The sequence below is a fragment of the Arvicanthis niloticus genome, chromosome 4 (assembly GCF_011762505.2).
Source record: "Arvicanthis niloticus isolate mArvNil1 chromosome 4, mArvNil1.pat.X, whole genome shotgun sequence".
NCBI classification, from domain to species: Eukaryota; Metazoa; Chordata; class Mammalia; order Rodentia; family Muridae; genus Arvicanthis; species Arvicanthis niloticus.
In genome coordinates this window covers 12302927-12327253 of record NC_047661.1, presented here as the reverse complement: position 1 = coordinate 12327253, position 24327 = coordinate 12302927, and the positions used below count along the sequence as shown (strand labels likewise).

The window sequence follows — 24327 nt, the reverse complement described above, 5'->3', positions numbered from 1 at the left end:
AGCTGACTGAAAATCCTGTAGACTTGTGTAGGTAACCACAGCTGCAATGAAGTTCCGAGCTCAATGACCGTGTCACATCTAAAGGACACCATTTCACAGCTTTCCTCTCCAACCTATGGCTTTGATAATTTTTCTACATCCTTTTGCATAAAGTCCCCTGAGCTTGGGGCAGTGGTGACATAGATTGGAAGATGCACTTTTAATCACTGAATTTTTATAAAGGCAGAAACAATAACGCTTACTCTGCTTACAATTTATAGTTAACAGCAAATAAGCCCAGACACACATGTTGAAGGTTTGTATTCAAACATTTACACATGTTATTTAAAAATAAAATAATAGTGATTTTGGGGTTTTTTTGCCTGAGATTTTTTGACTTGTGGAATTCAAAATATGCAATATTTCTCTGTTTATAAATTCATCGTGGGTCTGTGTCAGAACAGATAGAATGGAATATAGATGTGTTGCTGGAGACTAAGAAAGAAGATTGTCAAACAACAGTTAAGTAGTGGGCATCAAATATTTGTTTGGTGGTTAGATTGCATTTTTATATAATTAAATATGCTTGCCAATAGCCAGTAATTTCTATTTATCTCAGAAATATTTGTATGATGTTGGTTTAGAGTTATAAACTTGAATGTATTGCAAAGCTTAGTGTTCCCTTTACTGTTCTCACACATGCATCCTGTGCAGCTTCTCAGACATTTCTCCAATATCTCATGCATCTTCTAAGCATGTAGTCACTTGTAACCTTGGGTTTCAGGCTTCACATCAGTGTGATCACTTTTGCATTTGCATTTTTCCTAGGCTCTTCCAGGACCTCAAAACCTATTTTTCCATCTTCATTTGAGACTGAAATTTGAGTATCATATCTAAATTAGTTTTTTGTGAGTTCGGTAACACATTGCCACAATGATATTTGCTTGAAATACCACAAATTGTATTATCTTGTGCTTTCAGAAATAAGATATCTGTAATGAGTCGCTAAAATAGAAATCTAGGGAACAGTCTGCTCTCCTCACCTGCTTCTGGGGGCCACTAATATTTCTTGGTCCAAGACCAACTTATTCCACATTTTACTTCTATCTGCCTCTGTAGAATGATTTTTCAGTTATCCTCTTTCTCACAAAAGGACTCTTACATCGGAACCACCTGGAGAACCCGGAATAATTACTCCTTCTTGAAGTTATTAGCTGAATCACATCTAAAATGCTTTGTATGCATGTAAAGTAATATAATCACAGGTTCTGGTGATAACAGTGTTGGCATAAGGGGAAGCCGTTATTCTGTCTATCATGCAGTAGACTGGATGAGGTCGTGTATCTCCAAAAACGATGTAACAATATTTGAAGCATAGCATGCTTAAACACTTTGAAATGATGGAAGCACTACTACTCTCAGTTGACCACAGTAGACCACAGCCTAGCTCTGCCTTACTCATTCAAGTGCCTATTTCCTGTTTCAAATGTTTTAAATAAATTAACTAAATATAAAAATCAACTTACTTTCTGTGGTAATGAGTTTTCTATCTCAGAGACCTTTGTATTCACCAATAGTAACTACTTTAGAGTACACTGAGACCCTGTGGCTCACTTCCTCATCTTACATCTGTATTGTATGTGCTTTCACAATTCCGAGGATTAGGTGAAACGAAAAGCACATAACATCTGGATCAAGGCACTTGGTCTTGCTTTCACAACCTAGGCATACCGTTCCATTGGATCATCAGAGTTAGTGTAATGAAAACTTGATTTTCAGTGCAACAGAGCAGAGAGATAGGAGCTGGTTAGGTCACGAGAGCTCTCTCAAGGACGAATTAATGTAGTCATCACATGGGTAGATTCATTATTGCAAGCACGACTTTGCTAAAACTGGGGTTTAGCTCCCTCCCATTCTTTCTCTCTTGCAATTCTCTGGTTTCCTTGTGAGAATATAGCGTGATGGACCTCAGCAGACACTGTTAGATTTCTGGGTCTCAAAACGGCGAACCAAAGACCAGTTCTTTCTAATTAGTTAATCTTAGGTATTCTGGTATAGTAATACAAAATAGACTAAAAGGGGACTTGAGTAGAAACTTCACCTATTTTTAAACATGATACCTGAACAGTCATTTGTTTCTCCCTGTCCAGACCCTGGGATGGATGCCGCCTTTCTGACATTTTTGGATCTACTCAGTTCTTGACCATAGGTGGCTTCAGTTCTTGACCAGATGGTGTGTAAAAGAAGATTAATGGGGCTCCACTTGCTGGGAAATGCTCCTGAATTCTTCAACAGGAGGGAGAACTTGAACTGGAAGATTTTGACAGTACAAGTCACCAGAATCCTAAAAGCTATGTTGAGGAACAGCATCCAAGTTAAGATATGAATTCTCTCTTGCCTTGAGGAGAGGCCTTTTCCTGCACCAAAAACAGAAAAAAATAGTATGTTTCAGTTCTAAATCTTACAACATTTGCTTCAGGTAAATCTTGTAAAATGCCCTTTCATTAATCTCTATTTTCATTATAGCCAAAAATCAGTGACATAGAAAAGACTATTTTTGTTATTATAGAAACAAGTAAAATAATGAGATTTTTTTATAAAAAGGCTGTAAGAAGTATATTTTTATTTATGTCTTTCTAATTATGAAAATGAAATGATAGACATCTGTTCCTACTTTAAAAATTAAGATAAAACAGTTTCATGGAGCGTTTGTGGTCTATTGTGCTAATGAGCTCTTCAGTCTCTAAATACTATAAATCTGAGATTATTGAAACTCTGTCTAGATTCAGCACAATAACCTCAAGATTCATGTAATCAGGTTTAATTAGTATAGTGGAAATTAGACATTTCCCTACAAACTAGCACTACAAATATACTGATACAAAACTTTCCTGCAAGGAGCTTACATTCCAGGAAAACATTCAAGTGTTATTCTGACACATGCATAGTGGCACTGACCATCAACGATGCTAACACGAGTAAGTTTGGCTCATGTTCCAAAGACTTAGACTCTAATGTGGAAAGCAGCTAAGGGAAGAAATGCAATGCTGTGCGCATGTGTGAGGAATAGGAGAGAATCAGTTGGAAGTAAGTAAGCAGGCAGGTAGCACTGTGGGATTGAATAGCCTGGCTCAGTACTTAGCCTAGAGAGCATCTGCCAATCTTGTGAATGTAGAAACTGACCATTCTCAATGCAGCAGCAGCTGATGATCAGTCTCCAGTCAGCAGCAACCCCTAAGTTCTGGGCACACAATGGACAAGTCAATGAGGATCACATTCCTTTTTCCTGTCGTTTTTCTATCCCAGGGTCAACGATCATTTCACAGCCTCATATAGAACTCATTGTAGTTCTGTACTTACTCAGACACAGGAAATATTACTTCTGACTTACTAGGCGCAAAGGGAGGCTTTCTGCTCCTTCTGTACAGTGGCCAGAGAATTAAGAAGCCAGAATTTGTGTCAACCAATTCTGCAGCTGACACAAGGAACTTCTTTGGTGTGTGCTTAAAGAAATTTAAAGGAAGCTGATAAAAGAAAACATTGTTTTCTATATATGTTATTACCACTGACAGAACTACCAATTGCTGTCTTAGGGAGACACTTAAACATAGTAAGTAAATGTCTAGCAACAAATCTTATTCCTGTTGTCCTTGTTTCTTACCTGTGTAGATTGGCCTTGGGTAAAAAAAGCAGAAACATAAAGGTGTGAATTAAATGGAAATTAAGTGGAAATAAAACAAAACATTGCTGTATGTTAGTGTATATCTCATCCCTGTAATTCTAGCTTAGATAGTGGTAAAATACCCCCATATAATGGGAAATAGAATGTGCTGACAAAAGTAGCCTGAATTATTTTTCATCTCAGCATCTTGCCTAACAATGGCACTGCTATACACCTCTGAAAATGATTCTGATTTCAAGAAGAAGCCTTCCATTTCTTTGTTTATATAAACTTTTGTCTTAATTGCGGAGTTAATATTATTTCCCGTAGTAGCTATTAGCGTTAATCTCTGTGTACAATTTGCTTATGGCAATAAAGCTTGGCTGTCTAGAGACCAGGCATCCCCAAAACACAGGCCTCCATCCAGATCTCAAGACAACCAGAGAAAGTAAACACACACAGCCTGATCATCCCCACCTCCTTTTTACTACACAGGCTTGTTTCTTGTAGCCTCTTGATATACTGAACAAAGCAACATGGGCAGGGCTCGGGTTAGAGGCCCCGTGTTTACGTGGCTGTTTCTCTCACTGGTGGAAAGAATAAACTCTAGATAACATGAGATTTTTGTGGGTGTGTGAGGAATTGTAACATGTATTTGTAACAGTAAACCAAGAACAAAAGTGAAGAAAACAAGAAAGAGGAAACAGAAAGCTAAGGCCTTTTATTTTCTTACCTGGGTTGGGGGAATGAAGGGAAAGGAAGAAGGGTGGGTGCAGAACAGGGAATCTTAATTAAAGATATTGTAATAAGGCCAGCTATTGAAGAATGTCTACAACAGAAAAGATCTAAAGTAATGGAGATAAATGTAGGGTCCAAAAAAAGTACACGATGTTAAAGTGATCAGAGACCAATAGCAAAACCAAGAATTGTTGACCCAATGCAGGACGAGATCACATGATCAGTAAGCACAGCTTAGCTTAAGGCTACTGCTTTGTTAGCTGTGAAGGGCTGCAGGCTTGTCCTAATTTGTTATCTTACATTTGACTATACATGACCTCTTGTTATTGGTATTGAGTCCTGTGCTTAATCCTTAGACTACAACCTTGTGTAGATTCTTGACTCCTATTGCCCTCTTCCATTATTTTAAGTACCAGACAAAGCTGACTTCTGCTTAAATCTGACTCTGATAACTCAAGATACAGTAAATACTATAGATACTGCAGATACTGAATCAGGCCTGACAACACTGTCAGAACAGCATGGCATACTTGGTAAGATATAGTTTTACCAAGCTGTCCTCAGAGGGGCAATGAGGGAAATCCTAACTCATACACTGGCCAAGAATAATCATCAAAGGACTTTATACAAGTGAGGGCCATGTCTCTGGTGTCAAGCATAGCCATGACATAATAGCATGCTTACACTCTTAGCAAATAATCTATGCAAAAACACCGCCTAACCTCAATTCCCTAGGGGAAAAAAGCTAATATGTTATAGTTGTAGTCTTGAAATACATGCCAAACAAAGACAGGAAGAAAATTTGTATGCACATTTAAAATAGTATCTGTAAAAACATGTTGTCAAAGAGGCCCTTATTTGGTATGACACAGAAGAATGTAAACTAGCTCCTCAGCTGATAGAACTGGTTCTACTGCAACCCTCACAGCTGCCTCAGATTTTCTAAGCTATCTGTTGAAAACTAACATTGACCACAACTGGTTAATAATCATTGTTAAGTCATTGCAAGTATCAAATAGCATACTATCCTGGAATTTGCTTGGCAAATATTTAATTCATACTAGCTATTATTAATAATCAAGATAATATTTATATTGCCAATATGGATATCCATTTTGTGAAGAATCAGTTGAAAATTTTAATTTAGGAGAATGTGAGTCAGTACAGAATAGGGTGGAGTACACGTGTTTCTTCCTCTAAAGTTCTACAGGGAATACTGATGCCCAATCAAGACCATTCCCACAGTATTCTTTCCATGTACAGTGAATTTCAAACTTCATTGAGGTCAAGATTATAATTTTGTCAAGGTTGATTTTATAATAGTTGTTTTCTGTGAGAAAATATAAAGGTCTATCATGAACTCACTGAGAAGGCAAATAATTTCTATGAGAAAATGTTGTTCACACCATATGAGTTTTTGAAAATATTCCTTAGTCATTTAAACAATGCAGAAAGCATAGCAAATCAAAATCTCTAGAACTCATGATTCTAACACATGGTATTTGCGGTTTCTTTGCGTAAGTCATTTCGGACTGTATTGTACCAAAAGTGTGTGGAAACAGCAAAGCTCCAAATAACTGAGGCTGGAAATAGAGACGTTACAGTCATATAACACAGAGTGGTGTGTGTGTGCACATGCGTGTGTGTGCAAGTGTGTGTGTGTGTGTGTGTGTGTGTGTGTGTGTGCACATACACATACACACAGTGCACTTTGAGCCTTTGTGAGACAGGACTCAGCTTAGAAGCTCCGTTAAACTTTAATTGGTTAGAAATGGACCAAACTGCTCTGTTACAGCCAGAAAGTTTAACAAGCTGCCTTCTTCCAGTGAGGAAGAGTTACTGGGGCGTAGAAAGAGTCAGAAGTCGCCGACTAAAGCAAGTGCTGAGCCAAAAGGTTGCTCACAGCCAGTAAGTGGCTGAACCTGGCATGGCTTAGAGCTTTTAGAAGGAAGGAGAACCTAAAATCCCAGAGTACGGACCTGGTGTGGCTGCACATAGCAGAAATGCCTCTGATAAGCCCCCAAAGGATGCGAACCTAAGGGAGCTCAACCTAGGAACTCTGAGAAATTTCTTTCGTGATGTGAATACAGTGCAGTCATCATGGATGAATTCCTCAAATTTAAAAATAAATAAACAATGAAAAAGAGTAAGCCAATCTCAGCTCGCTTGGTAGACGCGATGTGAAATGTGGAAGGGTCAGCAGATGGCAGCACTAGATGATGGGAGGATGAGAATCAAAAGGACCAGAGAGACTGCTTCTCTTAGCTTCTTGGTGACAGCTTCCCAGAGGTGCAGAGGAATGTACACACAAAAGGGTTATTGTTATTACTTTTTGAGATAGAGTCTAATGTAACTCTGGTTGAGCTAGAGCCCACTATGCACCCAAGAATAAACTTGAACTTCTGGTCCTCTTGACTATAGTTTTCCAGGGCTGCAATTAGAGGCATGTTCCACGACACACATTTTCTGACCAGCTGAGAATAGCTCAAGGCCTCTGTGCACAGGAAGCAAGCACTCAGTTAGCTGAGCTGTATCATAGTCTGCCAGAACTGAACTATGTAGCATAGGCTGGCCTTAGATCACAGAGATCTGCCAACTACAGTCTCTTGCAGGGAATGACAGGGGTTGTCACACATCAGGCAGGCTTAGGTTTTGATTATGCTTTACAGTGGGATACAAAGTCATGGCTTTATTTTGGCATTTTCATACTGATGTGTCACTAGACTTTGTTCTAATTAGTTCACCTCCCCCAGATTTACTTGCTTATTTTCATATACATTGCAAGATTGAAAACTCTGAACATGTCATATGATTTCAATAACCCATACATTCTGCTCTTCTAAAATAACCCTTTGCTTCTTCATATCTTTCTTCCAAAAAAATCCATTTATTAGGTGGTGTGCTAGAGTGCATTCCTAGAGGTTGGAGGACAACTCAAGGCAGTTAGTTTTCTCTTTCCACTATGTGGGTTACGGGGATCAACTTCAGGTCTTCAGGCTGGTGGCAGGTGCCACTTCTCTCTGAGCAATCTCTCCAGCCTGCATGCTTCTCTATAAATGATTTTCTTTCACAGTCCCTTCTTTATTGCGTGCACTGTGGTTTGGGTGGGCATTGATCCATTTTACAAGGCTGACGATAGATGTTTCATTATTTGAGGAGGAAAAGTAGAAATTAAATATATTTGGGTTAAAAATGCTATAAACACTATAAGTTTGTCAGTAATTTTAAGAAGATATCATCATCCTAGCACTTTAAATTATGGTGAGTACTATTAAGTATTTTGATCATTTAGCCACTAAAGTGAGTGTTTTTCTCTTATGGGTTGTAATGGAAAGAAAGAATTTTTTATCAAAATGTTCAAATAAAGGGAAAGTGACCAGAAGGCTCATGGAGACAGGGTTTCAGCAAGGGAGGCATTGAGGAAATGGGAAAAATACAGCATCCAAGAAACAAGGTGGGTTTCTTTGGAAGCAACAACGGGAAGCTCAGATAGTTTGCCACCTTCTATGATGCATAGTAAAGAACATCGGCAATGAATACCCACAACTGGAGTGGAAAGGCCTTCAGGGAAGCAGAGTCCTAACTTTATTTTGGTTGATATAAAAATTGGAGAAGATATGGAACAGAAAATATTTAGATCATCTGTGGTGAGAATTATCAAAAGACTTTTATTTTATAGGACATGGGATGACAGAAATAACAATCTGAGAAAAGGAAAGAAACTAACTGGCCAAATAAAGACATTAAAACATTGTGTATGAATAGAGACTAGCTTTCTTATCTGGCGACACAGAATTAAGGAGATCAGGACAGTTGCACTGTAGGTTGCTGTCTTACACAGGGTAGAAGACTGGACAGCATGTGTATAGCATATTTTTGAATTATGTTATGTTGTTGATTGGCTTGTATTTGGATGTATCTTCAAAGCAGCATTCTTTGGCTCTGAGTGTTTAAGTTCTAGCATGTAATCTTAATTCTTTAACACTGGACAAGCTATTGAGTAAAAATAGCTTTCATTTACAGATCTTTGTGGTATGTCTCAACATTGAATTCTCACCTTGTATTTTTCATAGCCGTTAAATAATCTATTGGTTCACATGTTGCAACCCATTTAAAAATGACACCAACATCAGTTTCAGCAATAGAAGGCCCCATGATGTTTTACCCATGGGGTAAAACACCATGAAATGTGAGAGGTGGCCATTATGTTGGAGAGACGCCCAGAGTGAAATCTGGGGTGAGCTTGGAGAAAAGTATGTCTGTCATCATATCAGTGATAAAGTGGTATCTTCGGAGAATGATCAAGGCTGTGATAGTTCAGAGTTACTTCTATTTTCAAACATTCTGAGAAAGTGTTTTAAATAATTAAGAATATTCTGTTTTCATACATATAAAAGAGCATATGTACTTAGATAAATATGCTGGTTGATGACTTATATGGACATTAAGTCATTGGCAATAAAATTATTAATAATTTAAAAAGAACATCAATGAAAGTTGGATAAAAGGAAAGAAGAGAATGTTCCAAACTATAAAATCAATGTCATGTAGAAAATATTAATATTTTTGTTTATCAAATTTAAGTTACCCAGTGGAAGAAGGCACTTTATGCATTAAGAACTCTTAATAAAAGGGGTCCATAAAATCTGATAACAAAAAAGAGAAAAGAAAGGGTCTTTTTAGACTTAGATCTGGGAAGTTCTTGAGTAGGGAAGGAGTCTCTCTACTCATGTCACAGGTTCATCTTCAGCTGCACTGGGGAGGGTAGAACAGTGCCCATCTGGTAGATAACAATTTTCATTACATAAGTCTGGGTGTCTAGATGGAGAATATGCTTTTATTGATGGGTGATTGTCGTTCTTTCAGGCCTGTGTCAGTGGTGAGAGAAGAACCCCCATTCTCCAACAGTGCTGATCACTTTTGTCATTGAAGTCCCTGGGAGGCCTGGAGGGAAAGAGACAGTGTATTCTTCTCATCTCTTTGATTTCTGTTCTCTTTCTCAAGCTTATATCTGGCAGTTAGCACTTTTTGAAAAAAGCATTTTGGCTGAGGTTGTACGTGCTTGCGCTTACTTTCCTCACCTCTCTTGTACCTGTTTGGTCACAAGTAAAGAATGCTCATGCCACACTGTTGTTTGGATGGTCACACCAATTCTGGCATTCAGGCTACTCAGTTATACATCAGACTTAGCTCTGGGTATTCAGTAAAAGTCACACTGGATGCTTTATCTTTTTCTTTTCCTTGTTTTAATGGTAAGAACATCACTCTCCCCATAAGTCCATGTCTTTAAGAGGAACACTCATCTTTGTCACTACCCTTCAATTTTTTTCAGTCTGGGGTGGAATTTTATGTTTTTGGTTATTTTTCAGTAATTATATCATCCAGAATTCCTTACTTTTCACTTTTTTCTATTCTTGGTTTATGTTGGCTGTGTTCCCCTCTAATTTTTTATATGATATAGGTGCCATGTTTTCTTCCATCTCTTTGGCAATAGTAACCATATTTGTGTTACATTGGTTTTTAGATTTCTCTCCTGTTTTTAGTTCATTGGAAATTAATTCATTTCAAGGAATGGAAGTTTCATTAACTGATTTTTCTCAATTAGAGTTTGCACGTACGTTTTGGAAAAACCTTTATAGCCTTTTCTGATTATTTGATATTTCTCCCCTCCTCTCCCTCTGTCCCTGCCCTGCCCCTCACCCCCATTTGTTTCTCAGCACCTCACATCATCTCTTTGTTATGGATGGTGATATTACATGTCTCTCATTTCAGAAACAGTAAGGGACCTGAAGCATGTCTTGTAGTATCTTACTGTCTCATAGAAGATCTATGCCTACACCATTTTATCTGTCCTAGATTATGTTATACTGGGGCCTCATTCTGGTCCCTGGATATGTGTGGAGTGCTTTCATGTTCAGTGACCCCATCCTTTTCTTGGAAGTTGACTTTTCTTGGTATAGTATGCTTCTGTTCTGTGACAAGGCAATGGAAAAGTCCTTCAAAGATGTAAATCCACTAGAATATGCACATATAGTATATGCAAGAGGTTATTAAAATATGACTGACATAATTATGAAGCCAAAGTTCCGAAGACTTGCCATTAATCTACCCATAGAGTTACATTTTAGAACTTAAATGGAGGAGCCGAAAAAGCAGGAGAAAAAATGGTCTCAGTTCCAGGTCAAGTCTAGATCTGAAAGCAAGAGGCCAGTGTTCCATCGCAAAGATGGACGAAAGGTCAGAGTTCCTGATGCTCCAAATGTTTGTTAAGTTAATACCACCAAAAGACTGGACCAGAAGTTGCTTGTGCCCATTGTGAAAGTAAAGGGTGTGTGTGTCAAACTTTCATACTTAGTCTACAGAGTCAAATACTGACCTCAAACTTAAAGGCCCTCACAGACAAATTCTGAATGCTGTTCAATCAAATATCAGATCACTTTCTCACACAGCTGAATTGATACTTACAAATAATAATAACCCTTGGGCTGCTTAATCTCACTTAAAAGGAGAAGAGTTTTCACCTATTATAATTGGTATGGAGAAAATGTGTTGCCACTGTGCCTGAGATCCAGACCAACTATGTTTTCACACTTTCATTTAGGGATACACTATAGATCACTACTCATAATGAATAGTTATTAATATATAGAATTTTGCTAAAAATTCACGAGAGAATGTATTATATGTAAGTATATAGCATATATATTCAGAATAGTGGCTATGTATTAGCCTGTGATTCCTCATATTTTTAAAATTATTCATCATTAATGTAACCTGCAAAAAACTCAGTTTCTTTATTTGTAAGTGGAGATAGTACACAGTACCTCTATGGTACCTACTTCATCATTGAAGGCTTAATAAATAGAATATTTTAATACTCTGAAAGCTCTTAATGTATATTATTTCTTTTGGTATTTTGCTATTTCTATGTGTTTGGATAAATAATAAATGTAAAAATAAATGGAATAGATATTTATCCTTGAATTTAGTTTTTATTTCTGGGGAAAAGATTATAATTAGACCCAAGGAACCACCACTTTTACATAGTTTGGCCCATACTCACCAACTATTATGGTCACCATCATTTTACACTAGGGTCTTTATCACTAGTCTTATACACTCAAAGTCATGATATGATGAAACAGAGAGAGAGAGAGAGAGAGAGAGAGAGAGAGAGAGAGAGAGAGAAACAATTGTAAGAATTTTAAATGTACCTTCTTAGTTTCTTTACTTTCTGCTTCAGAAAAATATCTAATGAGAGCAAGTTTAATGAAAAGAAGTTTTATTTTAATGTATTTCATAGGAGGTACAGTCCATCCTGCCATGGTGGTCATAGGTGCTGGTTTCTGAGGAGCTGGTCCCATTGCATCACAGTCAGGAAGAGAGATGACTGCTGGTGCTCCGCTTGCTTTCTCCTCTGCCTTCAGGCCAGGGACCATGCCCACAGACAGTGGTGCTTCAGGTGAGTTTTCACCTCCATTAATGTAATCTGGAAGCTTCCTCACAGACATTCTCAGAAGTGTGTGACCATGATGGCTCTAAATCTCAGCACGCTGACAATTAAGATGTCTGTTACAGTGCTTATCAACCAAGGTATATTATGTGCAGATTTAATAACAGATACGTACTCAGGAACATATGTAAATGCATATATAATTGCTCTGCTCAGCATCAATCAATCATTTCATACCTTGGGTATAAAGTGCATAGCATGTACACACATGAGCATGTCTCGTGTCTTGGTAGCCGATTCACTTCAGATACATTCAGTTTTCATTTCTTCACTTTCTGCTCATTCATTTATAACATATTCTGAAACATTTACCTCTGCAGACCCATTTGCCATGTGGGCTAAAGAAGTAGACATGAAACAACAAACAGTTTTCAAATGTGACAGATGAGAAGTTCACACATAAGATTATCCTGACTTAAATACTCACGCTTGCAGAAAGATGGTAATGGTAAAAGTACCAGAAGAGATCAAAAGTCAGAGTACTGCTCCCATCTTACAGGAAAAACGGATGCATCTTCACGGAGGAAGGGATAGAAGACACATTCAGCTATAGAATGCTCTAGGAAGAAACACAGGGGCACGGCTAAGATGAGGTTAGTGGAGTAAGTGGATCTTTCAGACTGGTGTGAAGTTCAGTAGAGGAGCATCTCTTTTAATAAAGACAATGACATCCTTTATTCTGACCTACACCCTTGTATGCAGATTCTAATTGAGAGTATATCCAAATAGAAAGGGCCATTTTTGAATTTCTCTTTATTTTTGTGTATGGTATTTTCCTGCACATATGTCTGTTTTTATGTGTATGCTCTTTTTTCCTGAACATATGTCTATGTAACCACATCTATGCCTGGTATCTGCAGTTACCAGAAGTAGGCAGTGGATCAATTGGATCACCAGGAACTGGAGTTACAGACAGCTGTCAGACACCATCTGGGTGCCGGGAATGAAACCCCGGTCCTCTGAAAGAGCAGGCAGTGCTCTTGCCTGCTAAGCCTTCTCTCTGGGACCATGTTTGAATTTTTCAGTGTATTACAGGAAAAAAGAGATTGCTTAGTCCTCTCTGACAGTTACATGTGACCCCAAATAATGAAGAATGCTCTGTGCGTGCATTACTTATCAGAGTCACTATCACATTACTATCAATCTCCATGGAGCAAATGTTTCTACCCATACACATTTTCCTGGGGTATTCCTGTACCACAAGAATAAATATTTAAAATCTCACAGTGAACAAAAATGTCAGTGATCTAAGCTGTTCTAATGACCTAAGAGCACTTAGGGACTTTGTCCATGAAAGCATGGGCTTGAGGTGAGGTCTAAAAGGCTCCTTTTCCTAATTATGTCCCAAACATTAAATTATTCTGGTACTTTGTGGCAGCTCTGGAGTAAACATGAACTGCTACTTAGTGCTGGCAACTTTGGGCATTTAACAACTGTAATTATTATTTTAGCTGTCAAATAGAATTCTTATTTCTCTGAAACAGAGAAAACTACAAAGAAGCAAGAGATAGAAAGAGCAATTATCTCTAACTTGAATCCTAACATGCTTAAATCATCTCTTGTTTCCTTTGCATTAAATATTTATATTGATTTCTTAATACTGTAAGGGACACTTAACACCTCTATTTATATATAAATGACTGGAAGAACACTTTTATACTTTCAACTGAAGTAGATTATTAAGGAATAGGCACTTGATATTGTATGAGGAAGTAGTTTGTTACTTTAATGTATTCCATAAATTATAATTGAGCACACTTAAAATACAGTTACTCATTAAAAACAAGGAAATCCACCCTGAACTAAGCCTTCACCCTTGTAAATTTAAGCCTGTCATGTAACAGAAAGCAGTTTCCTACTCTACCTTCTTGCCCTTTGGTTTCTTAACTCTCTGTAATTTTTTTCCTAAGAGAATTGAGGTTAAATTCCACTCATTTTATAAGTCTGATTGTCCTCACCCTTTCTGGAGCCACATCTTAGATTTATTTGTTGCCGTCTCAGTGATTTGACTCTCTCCAACTATGTACTTTCTTCAACATGCTCAGCTCAGTTCTTCATTAAAAATGCTTCGTTGAGCATGCTACTATCTTAGTTAAAAGTCCAGCCTCAGATCAGATGCTTCAACGTTCATTCTGTAGTATAGGGACTGTCCAGGTGTTCAGTGGTCTCTATAAATTGGCTAAGTTTTAGAAGCTATGCTTTTTTCAGTTAATTCAGTCATTCTGGATTTCTGACTGGGTTGAAGACTTATAGTCTCATAACCAATCTTGGCTATTTACTTTGAGAGAAAAGATTTGAGAGGATGGTTTTCAGCTGACATTCATTCTAAAGCCAAGAAAAAAAGTCAGGTTCAGAGCTAAGTATTTTAGTTAGTTCTGATTAGTCAACAAAATGACGGACTGGGTATTAAGTCTATCTTGTATTTTACTGACACAAATTGGTATAGTTATGCTGTAATTGTATTTTGAGAGAAAAGTTTTATTTTAACAGGAAGTGTGATGTGTAGAAGGAGCTAAGGTGGAAGAAGTAACGAGAGGAAGAGGAGGAGAAGGAGAGGAGCTAGGAGATGGGGCGGAGGGACATGGAGGCGGATGTTCAAGTGTCTCCGCCAGTCAAAGACAGTTGATATATTTAGGTTGGGTATTGGGTTACATTTCTGATTGTATGAGCATCTTGTTATTGAGCATTACCAAATTTATAAAGCCCTTGATTAATTTTTTTTTAAAAAAGTTACTAATGAAAAAAAGAAAAAGAAGAAAAAAAAGAAATCAGTATTCTGTTAGCACCCTGCAGATGAAGATGTAGAACTCCCAGCTCCTCTTGTACCATGCCTGCCTGGATGCTGCCATGTTCCATCTTGATGATATTCTGGACTGAACCTCTGAACCTGTAAGCCAACCCCGATTAAATGTTGTCCTTATAAGAAAAAAAAATGGGTTACAAAAAAAAAGTCCAGCTTGTCTTTCTGTTGAACCAAATGATCTACATGTGTAGGTAAGCTCCATTTAGTCTTTGACTCCAGCTTATCTGCTCCATCATCCACTAACCTATGCTTCTAAAGCCAGTGGGCACCAGATTCCAACCACTTCCTTTTCAGCAAACTGAAGCAAGACTTTCAACAAGAAGACTTGTCTTCCTTTCTTCCCAGTCTCAGCTTTGCAGTCTTTGTACTGTGTCTGTCCTATCTAGTTATACACGATGACAGTCTCTTATTTTGGTATTTTTATTAGAGTGTGTTAATTGTACACAATAATGGATTCACTCTGACACTTCCATGCGTGTGTGTAATGCATTTAGTCATATTCAGCACCCTGTATTCTCTCTTGCTCTCTTTTACCCCAACTCCTGCTGCTCCTTCCTTTCCCCAATTAGTCCTCCTTGTGCTTTCATGACTGCACTTCGGGGAAATGACTCGATGAGTTGCCTTGGGTTATTGTGTTTTTTCAACCTTCCGTTTGAGCCTCTTTGGTAGTATGACTCAGCCTTCGCACTCCTGGATATCTATTGAACAGCTTAGGAATTCTCTTTAATGAACACTCACTGGGTACATGATATGTGCAAAACATTTATTTATAGAGTTCCTGTTCACCAGATAATGTTAGCAAGGAAGGACGAATCAAGTGAACAAAGACTCGCGGGTATGAAACCAGAATTTGTGTATTTTCAGCATTCTTTAGTATCTTTTCTTTCCCCAGATCAAATGGACTGGGAGAAAATTGAGAGTTATCATCACGTAATTCTCACGGAGCCTAGAAAATCGCTTCTGTCTTCTTTCAGTGACCACACTAACACACATAGGAATGTTCTATGTTGGTCTCCACTGTAGGAGAAAGTTGGGGGTCCATTTGCCTGGTATGAAAGTATATTATGTGACCTGGCCTTGACAATTATAAATTATAAAATAACCCCATTCTTAGACATAGAAAAGAGTGTTAACAAAAGCAGGAGCATTTAGAGCTTTTTTTTTCTACAGGTGTTAAGGCAGTCTTCTCTGGGAATGTGTGCTTAAGGGTGCTCTGGAGTTGCTGACAGGTATCCTAATCCACATAGGAAGCATCTTTTCTGAAAACCCAGCTGAGAGCAGCTAAGGAGCACAGAGATGACTTTAGTTATGCCTCTGAACACAGTCAGGGCAAGCGCTCCATGAAGCTTCCAGGTCAATCACACGAGAAGATGACTTGCTTTTGGAATGTGCTTCTTTTACTTCATTGTGTTTGAGGCTTGAGGTTCTGTCAGTTGCACTAGAAAGAGATGGGTGCTGTTCAAGCAGTCTGCATTTTATTGTGAAAGGAAAGTAAAATTATTGGACATTTTGAAAAAGGCATTAACTTATTTTTATGGCTACCATCACTACAGAATTCACACTTCCCCACAATTCATTTGTTTATTGTTGCAGTAATTTCATAATTAGCCTCCTTGATTTGTTTTTTCTCTCTCTTATTTTTTGCAATTCACTATACAAATGTGATCATGCAACTTGAGTTTCTGAAGAATCAGTTCCAAATGTCATTGTTTGATACGGAAGACTCCTTATTACCTGGCTCTTTTTACATACACATTTATTTTTTGACATTTCTCTCCACACCTCCTCATGCTTCAGCTAAACTACTTGTCATTAAGAATACACCTGACTCTTTGGTGAGGCAACATTTCCATGTGTGTCACTCTTCTACTTAGAATGTTCTTTTCTGGGAAGATATTTGCACTGTGCATCATGGAGTCTAGATATGATCCTCCCTCAAAGTCAGTCACCTGTAAGTGGAAAAGGGACATGCATTAAAGGTTTTTTAATCTTGCAATAGGTACAATACTGACTCCATTGAGGAACTCAAAAGGTTCGTGATTAAGAACTCACTTACTAAATTATGTTCTTCAAGAAACCTACTGAATCCTGTATGTAGAATTCAGATGCAACTGATATGGTAGAATAGATATAAGCTTCTAAGACTTAGATGTGAGTGACATGATCAAATAAGATCTAAGTATTTACTAGTGTCGCAAATTGTCATTCAAATATGGCAATTCTGAATATATATATATATATATATATATATATATATATATATATATGTATATATAATTATAAACACAATTTTGGGTTTGATAAATGCTTCTACAAGCCTTACATTTTACATAATTACAAAGAAGAGAATTTTAGAATGAAATAAAAAGAACATCACTTAGGCACATGATTTAAAATAGCAAAACTCTGGGAAATGGAAAGAAAATGTGGAATTTAAGTCTCGTATAATAAAGTATCATTGGCTTTTTAAGTGGCAAAGTATCTTTGAGAATATCATCTCATTTTTTTCCTAAGTACATTTAGAGCTAATATATGCTCATTCTAAACATTATCTCAGAAAAGTGAGGCACATGTCCTGTAATTACAGTTTTAATGCATTTAAAGTGAGATATGCATTTAAGAAATGATGCTTCAAGAATATCTGAAGAAATTCATATGTTTTTATGCTCAATTGTTACCTAAGATAGAGACAGTCTACAGTACCATGTCCCTAAAATTGATCTTCATCTCATTTATTCCTCTCCCTCCCTCCCTCTCTCCTTCTGTTCTTCCCTCCCTCCTTCCCTCCCTCTTCCCCTAATCATACTTTACAGAACACCACTGTAAGGCATTGTCTAGGTTGTTAGCACCTAGAAGCTAACAAATCAGCCTAAGAGAAATCTTATGATTTAACTGAATTTGGCTTCTGATGTCAGAAAAAAAAACAAACAAAATCAGGCTATGGTAAGTCTGTCTAAGTCAAAACACAAAGTTCCAGAAGCGAAGTGAGAAGGCAGCCCATTTGTGATAGTGAAGTCAACAATGTCTTTCTTTAAATGTAATAACTGAACAGAGACCTACAGGAGTGAGGTGTGTCTTATAGCTTTATCATGAGAAGAACACAGGCCTGCATAGAAGTAGGTTGGGAAGTATAAAGTGCATGGCCAGAGAATAGTTGGTACATTAAAAATACATTTAGAGAAACCAAGACTCTAGAAGTTGGACTGGAGGCATGCCAAGTGGCAGAATGTCCACTTGCTATGCATGAGACCCTAGTTAAAGCACCAGTGCTAGAAAGTCATTACAGATTTAATGATCATGCCCAAGACTGAATGGAAGTACATCACGGATATGAAGATTAATTCCACTAAGATAAAACAGGAATCGTCTGTGCCTGAGGGATACTTTAGCTGTTGTATTTTTAGCGGTAACACAGGTAGGTAAGGAGAGGAGCTGGGATAACCCAAGAAATCATTAGGATTATCCTAGAAGACCAATGAGCTTAGAAAAAAGTAGACTTTGGAAGTACAGTGGAAAGAAAGCTAAAAAAAGAAATGCTGGGTTGAAAATACATTGGGTTTTGGATCCTAGGAAATGTAAGTTGGAGGAGGATTTGACTCGGTTAGGGCCAGATACAGGGTGGATGGATTTAGATATACTGGATATAGAGATTATGCGGGCAGAAGAATGGTGTTTGCGTGCCAACCACCTGGACTGGGCCCAAATAGATACTATACACTACTGGGCAAGTAATTCTAGAAAATTTCCTCTGCCTTACTAGGATTTCTAATACCTATACCCCTTGCCCACCTAGCAGAACACTGCCAGGAAGCTGGTCATGTGGTTCCTTTTACAATGTCACAATTTAATGGATTACTCACCTCTGTCTTTTACTTCTTTCAAGTAGAAATATGAGCTGTCATTGCCCTATAAACTCTTTCTGGGTATATTATTTATATTTAACCCATTTTAAGTAAAATGCATATAATTTATGATGAACACTGCAATAAAATTTCATCTCGGGGTAACACTTTATTAATACTCTTTCTTCATGAGCTCTTTGGAAAGGGAAAAAATACTAATTTCCTGCTGTGAGTCTTCAAGACTTTTCCATAGAATGAATAATACCCATTGCTTTTCCTTTACTTTAGGAGAACATGTTATTTCATCTTCTTTGTATATGTAATTACTGGGGAGGTGTTGAAATCTTCCCACTTAGTAGCATTCTAGATTGAAAACACACTAGGACGTTGAGGTGTCTCAAATGAACACTCAAGCCTTGCTTTTCCCCATATTTTAACTGCTCATTTCAGGGACAGATGTTATTATCACAGCTATCTGACAACATAAACACACACACACACACACACACACACACACACACTTATAAAGATGATAAGTATATTTCTTTAGAGACATCTGCCTTCACTCCACCATAAATAAATAAATAAATAAATAAATAAATAAATAAATAAATAAATAAATTTCAATCCTTAGCTCTTTGGAGCCAATGATTTAGAAATATACCAGTGTTTTTATGTATTTTATACCAAGAACGCCTTCCAAATCTACAAGTAAGCAGATGTGTTTGTGTAAATTTTACAGTGAATTTGTGTGGTTTTTACCTTACTGAGACTTGCAGAGAGCCTCTGACTTAATGAAAGACTTTGTATTTGAGCACCATTGACTTCACAACCTAGAAGGCCATATGACCTTCAATGATCATAGAAGCCATTTTTTCCTAGATTATAATCATGTTTAATATGTCTCCCCATGCTAAGGTTAAGTGGTGGAGGAACAGTAATAGCTGTGGTGACACATACCTGTAATCTCTGGGAGTCGGATGATGAAGGGTGAGAAATTCCCGACTATTCTTGGTTACAGAGTGATACAAAGTTGGTACAGAGTTGATAGCCAGCCTGTGAAACTACTTAGGACCTTATCCAAGAACAAGCAAAGAAAAAAAAAAAGAAAAAAGAAAAAGAAAAAAAAAGAAAGAAAGAAAGAAAGGAGAAAAAAGAAATAAAAGTAGTCAGGGCTTAGGAAATCATGTTCAAATTCAAATCACTAATGATCTAGTTCTAAACTTGTACACTAAGTGTACTGCAGTCAAATAGTATGCTGATTTTTAGCAAGAAAACCCAAATGCCCTTCCATTTATTGATATTTGAATAAGAAGAGAAGAAGAGAAAACCCATCATAAAGATGCTAAATTAGAAACACGAAAAATATACAACCTCAGTGTTTCAAGTTTCTGTGCATTGTTGTGGATAAATACAGCAGTGCCATTGGGCAGGTACTGATAGTATTATCGTTTAGCAGAAGTGGGATGTGCAGCTAGTGGCTTTGGCACCAAATGATGTTGGGTGGGTTTATTTCATTAAGAGGTGTAGTGGGGAATGTGGATCAAAATGGTCAATAGATGTTCGGCTCATGTGAATGTGTTTTAGTTTCTTTCATGTTGCTGTGGCAAAATATCCTCACAGAAGCAACATGAGAGAGAAAAGGTTTACTTTTATTTACAGCCCCTGAATACATTCCTCACTGGTAGAAAGTTACAAAGGCAGCAGTTGGGGGAAACTAGTCCTAGTGCATCTCCAGTTAGGAAGCAGTGACTGGGAGTGCATGCAGAACTTGTTTATTTATTTCCAGAATCTCCAGCTAGGGAGATTCTGTGCCTCCCACCCCTAGCCAAGATAACTTCTCCCATAAGGACGACCAGCCTAATCCCTCTGGGCCAGAGAGATAGTTTAGCTGTTAAGAGCACTTGTTATTCATCCAGAGAACCTCAGTTTGGTTCCCAGTACATCATGTTTAGAAAGTTCACAACTACTTGTAACTCCAGCTCCAGGATATCCAATACTTTCTTCTGACCTACATAGGCACTCCCCACATCTCATTCCCTTACCCCTCAACACACACAGGGGAGGGAAGGAGGGAGGGAGGGAGGGAGGGAGAGAGAGAGAGAGAGAGAGAGAGAGAGAGAGAGAGAGAGAGAGAGAGAGAGAGAGAAAGTCACAGTAAAAATAAAAGAAATCTCTAAAATGATTACAGAACCTCCCAACCAGACAATACTATCCATCACAGACTCATGGCACACACAGACAGAGACAAATGCTGCCTGTCTGGCAATTCTGTTTTGTTAACCTTCTTGAGCTTTTCTTTTACCGTTACTCATGAAAATGTGATTATGATGTTTAGCATATAGATTGCAGTCTTGCAAAGAATAATGTAAAAATACAATAGGACTTATTTAAAAGTAATCTCAGAATCAATCTAATTGATATCAAGTATTGGAAATAAACAATGTTCAATCACTACATTTAGAGTTTAGCAGTGCAGTTACAAAGGGTGGCAACAGGATGAGGACACAACAGATTATGCAGAACTTTATGTAAATTACAAGGGGAATCTTTATTGAATTGTCTTCATTTCTTTTCTTAGACCTCAATGCTGCAATTACTGTGACAGCATGTTGCATAATGTCACCTTTGTTTGTTTCTTTTAAAATGGGGTCTCTCATTAGTCTTAGTCAGGCTGGCCTTAAATTCAGAGAGATCCTCCTGCCTCTGCCTCTTGAATGCCAGGACTGAACCGATTAAGTTGGATTAACGGTGCGTACACACCCCACACATTATAATATTTTAAGTGCGCTACCTCCTGGAAGTTAAAGATACAATGAATTAGTGCTGCTGATATGAAAACACTTACTTGTTTTCAACTTTCTGGAAAGTGCATATAAATTTTGAAGGCTTCAGGCTCAATTGGAAAGACTTGAGAAGGTAGACCAGTGGCCAAGTATCCAGGCATACCTATAGGCTACTCCCTTGAAAGGAAAACAAACAAACAAAAGACAAAGATGTACTAAATTACAAAACTATGGAAAAGTGGCTTTGTGATCCTTCAAAGTGGGTAATATGTCATGTTCAAGGTTGTTTTGAAAACCAGTTCAGCTATGACAGAGCTTCGCGTTTCCTATTTGTTAGTATTAATTAACAAATAGCAACAATTACTTTAAATCCTTTGAAACAATGCTATTTGGGGTACCCCCTTTTCCTCTGAGTTTCAGAGAGGAAGACTGAGAAGAATGAGATGAATACCAAGGTAGAAAAGAAAGCAAGTAGCTTGTGTGTCACCGAATTCTCATAGAGACTCTTGGGCGTTCTTCTTTTGGTTAAGATTGTTACAGGTGACTATCAACTATTTCAGTGGGTCTCTTGGTAGGTCCCAATTTGTCACATTACATTCAAAAAAAAAAAAAAAATCACAGAGGCCAGCAGTGGGCTGTGAGTAGGTGTAAGAGTGCATTGTTATCTGTCACACCCTTTACAAGCCATAAAAACCAATAATGATTACTGTGGTGGAGTTTTAAACATTGACTCTCCAGCATCTAAGAATGTGGGCACAGCTGGAGAGGAGAGACAAATAGTACTAGGCATTTACAATGCTCCCACCAGTTCAGGAACCAGCCTGCTCCTAGTTAAAGGGAATTTGAGGGGAGTTTGGTGGTTAGATACCTTCTGGGTGAGAACCTGTGAGACTCAGTGGTAGGCTGTTGCCTCAAATTCCAATCTCCCTCTCACCGGCCCCCCCGCCCTCTGGAAACACAGCACAAAGGCACCAAGGACCAAGAAACTCAGCTTGCAGGAGGCCTTTGGCCCGCCACCGCCACCTTGCCAAACGCTCATTCAGTCGCGGCTCCAAGTGGTTTAGAAGACGTCACACGTGACGCCCTGGGCCCTTCACCCTTCCTGCAACCTCGGGCGTTGCGGGAGCTGTGGGCGCTGCGGGGCTTTGCGGACCTAGGAGGACCTAGCTACCGTGGGGTGGAGGGACCAGAGAGGGCGGAACTTAGTAAAGGGAGGGGATCGTCACCGACCTAGGGAAGATACTGTTCTGCAAAGCCAACCAGAGGAGTGGGCGGGAGACGGTGAGCAGGACCACGCGGCAGGAGTGGAGATCTAGTTGTGTTGAGACTCCTGCTCCGGGCTTACGGGGCCGAGAGAGGGGGAGAGAGAGCGCGCAGCAGAAGCTGATGTGTGTGCGCGCGTGAGTGTGCGTGCGTGTGTGTGTGTGTGTGTGTGCGTGTCTACAGGTAGCAGCGGCAGCGGCGGGGACGCGAGCAGGGGACCCATCTACAGCTACCTCTCTGCCTAGGATTTTCCAAGGCAGTTGCTCTTTTGGCTGACGGATTCGTGGTCCCCAGATCTTATTTTCACCGTTTCTACTCTCCTTTAGGCGTCTCCAGTTTCAAGTGTGTGTTTGGGAATAATTTCATTTTTCATTTTTTTCTTCTTCTTCCTCCAAAGCTTCTCAGGAATTCTGCATATTGAAGCAGGTGCCTTCTGGCACGAAATCCTTGGATACGTTTGCTCTGCCAAGTTTTGCTGCTCCAGCCCCCTCCCTCCTCCAGAGGCTTCTGGGGGTGCTTTTCTTCTGGATTGGCATGCAAAGAAACCTATCTATGTTTATGTATCGGTCGGATAGCTTATGATACATATACGTGCGTTCCAAAGCCTGGTTTTCATCTTCTTCCCGACACAGCGAAATGTTCCGGAGCTGATGAACACAGAGACCATTATTCACATTCTTTTGATCCTGGTTTTGAACAAGGGGAGGGAGAGTGACGAACTGTTTAATATTCGGCCATCAGTAGGCTGTGCAGAAGTGTTTCTGATTGCAGAGCAGGTACAACCGGGGCTTAGAGAGAAGGTAAGGGGGCCTCTTGAGTCCACCAGGCCCGGCGTTTACCTCAGTCCGGAGGACCGCTGGTAACTTCCTGCTCCAGCCTATCCCTGCCCTCACCCTTTCTACCAACCCTACTCCATCCCTGTTCTCCGCCTCGCTCCACCTTTTCCCAATTCCCCGGGGCCCAGGAGGCGGGCTTGGCTCTGGGGAGGGTGACTGTGTTAAAGGTGTGATAGTCGGTTACAGTTTAAATGTGTCTCATCTTCCTCCACTTCAGTTTCCCAGCACGCCCTCGGGCTTTTAGCGGTCTTAAATGCATTTTGTCCTTTAAGCAAACAACAACAGTAACAGCAACAAGAACCACAACAAAATGCCTTGTCGATGAATGTTTTAAACACGTCTTGGTGCCAACTCTTTACTACTATCTACTGATGAAAATAAAAACAATTAAAAAACGAACTTTAATGAACGGGGTGGTTTCTTCAATCCTGGGTTTCATAGAATCTCCAAAATGCAGATAAGCAGCGAAAGAGGACAGAGGGTTTCAGTTCCTGCATAATGCCAGTTGTGTCACAGGGAGGGCAAATCCCCAGAGTTGAGAGTGAGGGAGCTAAGTCTGGCATAAGAAGACTTAAGCGGCCAGCGAGTCCTTTAAAACCCACCTTTTACACCGCATCTAGTCCCCCCATTAACTCCTGCTCTGGGGATGCGTTAACCGAACCGACCTTTTGATGGAGAAGTGGGCTCTTCTCTCTGTTCCTGGTCTTCAGCCAGCCTCCTTCCTCCCCCTCTGCCTGTCTGGCCCTGGCACTTTGCAAATCGCCGGTTTTGCGCACCCTCGCGGTGGGCGTTCTCCACGTTGCATCCTGCCCCCTCGGTCCTTCTTCCAGCGCGGTGGCCGAGCACATGCATCTTTCTCGGGGGCTCGCTCTCGCACGCCCTCGCCCGCACCCTGCGACTCCCCAC

The 24327-nt window shown here is 39.2% G+C and overlaps 1 long non-coding RNA gene across 3 annotated transcripts; it reads right to left on the bottom strand.

The window, feature by feature from the left end:
- Window positions 1-11328: 11328 nt before the first annotated feature.
- On the bottom strand, window positions 11329-24164 carry LOC143441949 (uncharacterized). 3 transcript variants are annotated; one of them, XR_013109731.1, is made up of 5 exons: window positions 24087-24164; window positions 21385-21499; window positions 19497-19611; window positions 12319-16643; window positions 11329-12229 (listed from the first exon to the last, which is right to left on the bottom strand). It is a non-coding gene; the product is annotated as an uncharacterized LOC143441949 (long non-coding RNA). The 3 variants fall into 3 exon arrangements; XR_013109730.1 differs by having other exon boundaries at window positions 11329-16643; XR_013109732.1 differs by lacking the exon at window positions 24087-24164 and adding an exon at window positions 22553-22780 and having other exon boundaries at window positions 11329-16643.
- Between the last annotated feature and the right edge of the window lie 163 nt (window positions 24165-24327).